Source organism: Colobus angolensis, unplaced genomic scaffold, assembly GCF_000951035.1.
Source record: "Colobus angolensis palliatus isolate OR3802 unplaced genomic scaffold, Cang.pa_1.0 Scaffold6, whole genome shotgun sequence".
Classification (NCBI taxonomy): domain Eukaryota; kingdom Metazoa; phylum Chordata; class Mammalia; order Primates; family Cercopithecidae; genus Colobus; species Colobus angolensis.
Window position 1 is genome coordinate 20,169,388 of NW_012119598.1, and position 5,972 is coordinate 20,175,359.

The following is a 5,972-nucleotide window of genomic DNA, read 5'->3' on the forward strand; positions in this document are numbered from 1 at the left end:
GTTAAACCTTTTCTACTTTAATGGATACTATCAAGCAAGTGAAAAAGGTAAAACTGGGAGAAAGTATTTGCAAATCATATATCTGATAAAGGTCAAATATCCTGAATATATACAGAATTCTTACAACTCAATAATAGAAACAAAGTTAACCGAGTTTTTAACAATGAGCAAAAGGTGTGACTAGACATTTCTATAAAAATATACAAATGGTGGATAAGCTTATGAAAAGGTATTCAGTATCATTGGACATTAGGAAAATGTAAATTCAACCTAAAATGCAATGCCAATTTATACTTACTAAGATGGTTATAATTTAAACAAATGAACGAGTGTTGGGGACCCTGAAAAGATGTTAGAACTCTCATACACTGCCTGTGGACATGTAAAATCATACAACCACTGTGGAAAACATTTTTTTGCAGTTTCTCAGAAAGTTAAATGTAGAATGACCATAAGACCCAGGAATTATACTCCTCAGTGAGTACCATCAGGATTGAAAACACAGATTTGCACAAAAATATGTATACTTGGTACATAGCTGGATTACTTATAACAGCCAAAATGTAGAAACAAACCAAGTGTGTATCAACTGATGACTGGAGAAACAAAACGTTTAGTCATACAATGAAATATTACTCAGCATGAAAAAGGAAGGAAGTACTGATACATGGATGAACCTTGACAGCATTATGCTAAGTGAATGAAACCAGACACATAAGACTACATGTTGTATATTCCATTTATATGACACGTCCAGTTTCTGCCTGTTGTCCCAAAGTAATATTTAACACATACTTTTTCAGTTCAAAATTGTCCCCATTTGATAAATTGCAAGATAATCCTATTATTGTGTAAAATGTGTGGTAGAGTGTGAAGTTGTGTTTGATTAATCTGAGAGAGAAGAGTCGTGCTACAGAGCAATATTGGATTACATGCTTTTCCAGGATGCATTCCAGAGTAAGTTGCTTCAAACAAATTTGGTAAGACTAAGGACTAGGCCAAAACAAGAAACAAGAATAGTACATAAGCAATGACAACTATCATGTGAACTCTTCTTCTGTAAGGTACATTTATATATGTAATGATAATGACTCAGAAAGTGCTGGGGAGCAAAACTTTCCAAATAATAATCATCTCATATTGAATAGAAAATGCATGTTATACTGATGTTTAAAAATAGTACCAGGTGGTTTTGTATTGTGGATTGCTGCTCTTCAAGAATGATTCTATCTAGTCCTCTTCATTACTTATAAATAAATACTTTCTAAGGACATTTCTTCCAAATGAAGATTTCATTTCTAAAACTAGTAACAATATTACTTACAAGATTCTTAGTGGAGACCTTGTAAATATACCTGTGGCTGTTTCAGGTATTCTAGAAAATAAAGCACATTTCTTACCTTTCTTATTGATAGTTCTTCGCATCCAGAAATGCACTATTCATTTTAGATGAAATATGAGAAACTTTCTTAATTCTGTGTTACTAAAACAAAACAATTTGAATATGCTTCTATGAGTGAAAGAAAGCATATGTCTGAAGTATCCACTTTTACTACGAAAATTAACAAAAATGAAAATTACTTGTGTTGAATATTTAAAAATTTGACAATAAAAATTATTTTCACTAAAGTATTCTAAAATATCATTATTAAATGAATCTCACTGATGTAACAAAAGGAAGTCTTGAAGTACCTGCTTTAGTCCCAAGCATTGTAAAGATTTTTAAGCCTATTTTGTGGAATACTATGCAGCCATAAAAAAGAATGAGTTCATGTCCTTTGCAGGGACATGGATGAAGCTGGAAACCATCATTCCCAGAAAACTAGCACAGGAACAGAAAACCAAACACTGCATGTTCTCATTCATAAGTGGGAGCTGAACAGTGAGAACACATGGACACAGGGAGGGGAACATCACACACTGGGGCCTGTTGGGGATGGTGGGCAAGGAGAGGGAGAGCATTACGACAAATACTTAATGCATGTGGGGCTTAAAACCTAGATGACGGGTTGATAGGTGCAGCAAACCACCATGGCACATGTATACCTATGTAATAAACCTACATGTTCTGCACATATATTCCAGAACTTAAAATAAAATGAAAAAAAAATGCCTATTTTGAATACTACTAAATACTTGAAGGACATTTTTTCTAATTAGAACAATATACACATTATATTTATAGTTTTTTAAAAACTGCATTTTCGCTTTTTCCTATGTGACCAGCATTAGGAAAATATACTTCATGTTTTGTGGAACCTTTTCCTTGCAATATTTCCTTATTTTTGAACTTTATGTAGCAAAGAGCACTTTTCACCAGTCAGTATTTAAAACTATTTATCTAATTCCTAGTGGTCATAGGAGAGGGTTTGGTCTAAGAAAGACGCATGCTCAGTGAAGCTCATTTGCCTGGCATCTTCCAGGAAGAAAGTGTCTGGAATCACTACAGAAGCATCCAGGAAGTTGGTCCCTGTATCTCTCTCGGTCTCTTTTGTCTTACCCACCTTGTTAGACCAGCTTCTTCCTATCAGAAGAATTAACAGAGAAATGTCTCTAATATCAAATTTTCTTAAGGCCAGAGAGAGAAAAAAAAAAGCAGAATACCATTTTGTCAGTTATTCCCAAGACAAGTACTGTAGGAAAGGTGAAAAGCTAGGAAGAGAAAAAGAGAATATGGTTAAATGCATTTGCACTACATTCAGAAGGAATTGGCCTAAAACAGAACCTATATGGAAGGAGAACAAAATTGGGGGACTGGCACCATCCAACTTCAAGACAAAGCTACAGTAATCAAGGCAGTTTGGCACTGGCAAAAAAATAAACAAATAGGCCAGTGGGACAGAATAGAGAGCTCCAAAATAGATCCACATAAATATAGTCAACTGATCTTTGACAAATTAGCAAAGGCAATACAATGGAGAAAAGCTAGCCTTCTCAACAAATGGTACTGGAACAACTCGACATCTACATGGCAAATAGTGAATATAGTTACAGACCTTATACCTTCACAAAAATTACCTAAACATGAACTCTAACCTAAATGTGAAATGCAAAACAGTAAAACTCCTGGATGATAACACAGAAGAAAACCAAGATGACCTTGGTTTAGAAATGATGTTTTTAGATATAACATCAAATAAATGATTCATTAAAAAAAAACAAAGGTTAGACTTCATTGAAATAAAAAAAATTGTTCTGCAAAAGACACTATTAAGAGAATGAAAAGACAAGCTTGAAATGGGGAGAAACCATTTGCAAAAGACATATCTGATAATAGACTTATCCAAAATGTACAAAGAACTCTTAAATCTCAACAATAAGAAACAAACAACCCAAAGACAATGAGCCAAAGATATACACAGACACTTTACCAAAAAAGATATACAGATGGCAATAAGCGTATAAAAAGATGTTCAAAATCATGGCATTAAAGCAACATCATGCAAATTAGAAAAACAATGAATTATCACCACGCACATAGAAGAACTAAAATCCAGAGAACTGACAACACAGGATAGAGTTGGAGCAACAGGAACTCTCGTTCATTACAGGTGGGAATACAAAAAGGTACAGCCACTTTGGAAGACAGTTTGGCAGTTTCTTTATAAAATGAAACAAACTTACCATATAACCCAGAAGTTGTGCTCCTTGGTATTTACCAAAATGAACTGAACACTCTATCTACATGAAAACCTGCACACAGATGTTTACGGCAGCTTTACTCATATTGTCAAAACTTGGAAGCAAGATGGTCTTCAGTAGGTGAATGGATAAACCAACTGTGGTACATCCAGATGATGGAATATTATGTATTGTAAAAAGGAAATAAGCTATACAAATACATGGAAGAAGTGTAAATACATATTACTAATAGAAAGAAGCCAATTTGGAAAAAAGCTAAATGCTATATAATTCCGATTATATGACATTCTGGAAAAGATACAACTGTGAAGGTAGTAAAAAGATGAGTGGTTGCCAGGGATTAAGCAGGAGAAAAGGAGGCATAGGCAGGACACAGAGCATTTTTAGGCCAGTAAAACTATTCCTCATGATACTGAATAGGTGAGTACATGCCATTATACAGTTGTAAAATCCCTAGAATGTATACAACACCAAGAGTGAACCCTAATGTAAACTATGGATTTGGGGTGACAGCAGTGTGTCAGTATAGGTTTATCAATTGTAACAAATGTGTCACTGTGATACAAGGTGTTGATAGTAGGAGAGGCTGTGCTTGTGTGAGGGCAGGCTGTATGGGGGAACTCTTTGTGTACTCTGTATACAGTTTTTGCTGTGAACTCAAAATGGCTTTAAAAACTAAAGCTTTCTTCTTTTTAAAGAAAGAGTTTCTAGTTTTATCCTCTACATTCACCTAGCAATGATAAGGGTGAGCCTGGAGTTGTTTGTTAAGTCGGGGTACTGAAGGAAGAAAGTAAAGGGCTATTGTTGCCTGCCACCAGCTTTCAGATAGCCTGTCAATCAAAGACAGCTTTGTGCTGTACTCAAAGACAGCAACACAGCTCCCTGTGCTGGGGTTGTTAAAGTCGTATCTGAAATTGCACTCACTCCTCTCATAGTCCTGAGGTACCAGCCCTATATTTGTGGACTTCAGTTTTACTCTTTCCTAAGACTTTTTCTAGATATATATATATTTTTTTTCTGGTCTGTAGTTTTTGTTCCACTTGTAAAGTGAATAAAATTTAGAAATCAAAGGTGAAAAAATGAAGAGAGCCTCTTAGAATTATTTTTTCATACATACATTTAAAAAACATGGCAATGCTGTGTGCTTTAGATGATAAAGTTGTTTTCCATGGGAGTATGGGTTATTAATTCTGTTATTGCTATACAGGTACACTGGGATTGGACAGTGAAGTAAATAGATGACAGATGACGATAGCTAAGTTTCTCACTGCTGGAGTAGAAATCTATAGAAAAACAAGGGGAGGAAGCTAGAATGATCCATGTGGTAGTAGGTTAGATTTGGACACTTCAGTATCAACTCATGTTTAGCTTAATATACAGATAGTTATGAATAGGCATATTTATAAATATGTGTATGTATAGGGGTAAGTATACAGACATGTATTTTCCTCTTCTGTCAGTTGAGGCAGCCTAAAAACAACCAGTTAGCAACAAGCACACCTAGCACCAAGATCTTGGTGTCTAATACCATTCTCTAGTAAAGGTAAGCAGGACTTCTTGGAGAAATGGCTGATTTGAGCACCAGGACTGGAAATATACAAAATGACCTCAAGCGTCATGGCACTTTGTTGCTCAGAAATGAAGAAGTACTAAAAGCAAAACAAACAAACAAACTGAAAACCCATAATGATGAAGTTATGTTACAAGGACAACCGAAGCAGCTCTCAACGGTCAACCTGGAACAACTCGAGCATAAGAAAAGCAGTATTTATAGCCCAAAGTATTAAATAAGTATTATATCTGTGAGCGCATATAAATGATTCAATAAATCAATAAATGGAGGAGAAAAGACAAATCACCCATATAGAAGAATTTCAAATAAATTATTTAGATACTCCACCCTACATGAAGGGGAGCATAGCTATTCACTCCTTAAGTGTGGGCTGTACATAGTTACTTCCTTCCAAAGAGTACAGTATGGAAAAGGGGAAAACAATTATTTTATAATGGAGAAACCTGACAAATGCTACTTGACCAGATGATCAAGGTGAACATCAGTAGTGATAAGTCATTTTGCTAGTCTGTACTGTGATCTTCCTCTCTAAGAATGTATAACCCTAGGCTAATCATGAAAAAAACACCAGGCAACTCCTAATTGAGGGACATTTAACAAAATACCCAGACAGGTGCTCTTGAAAACTATCAAAATCATCAAAAAAAAAAAAAAAAAAAAAATAAGTCTGAGAAAATCTGTAGCAGCCAAGAGGAGCCTAAGAAAACATGACAATTCACCAGGTGCAGTGGCTCACACCTGTAATCCCAGCACTTTG

The 5,972-nt window shown here is 35.1% G+C and overlaps 1 long non-coding RNA gene across 1 annotated transcript in view; it reads right to left on the reverse strand.

Moving 5' to 3' along the window:
• LOC105526684 overlaps positions 1 to 5,972 on the reverse strand; it is a 109,605-nt gene that overhangs the window by 53,038 nt on the left and 50,595 nt on the right. The window contains exon 6 of the long non-coding RNA XR_001004124.1: positions 3,625 to 3,830. This is a non-coding gene — a long non-coding RNA (uncharacterized LOC105526684). The remainder of the gene's footprint in view (positions 1 to 3,624; positions 3,831 to 5,972) is intronic.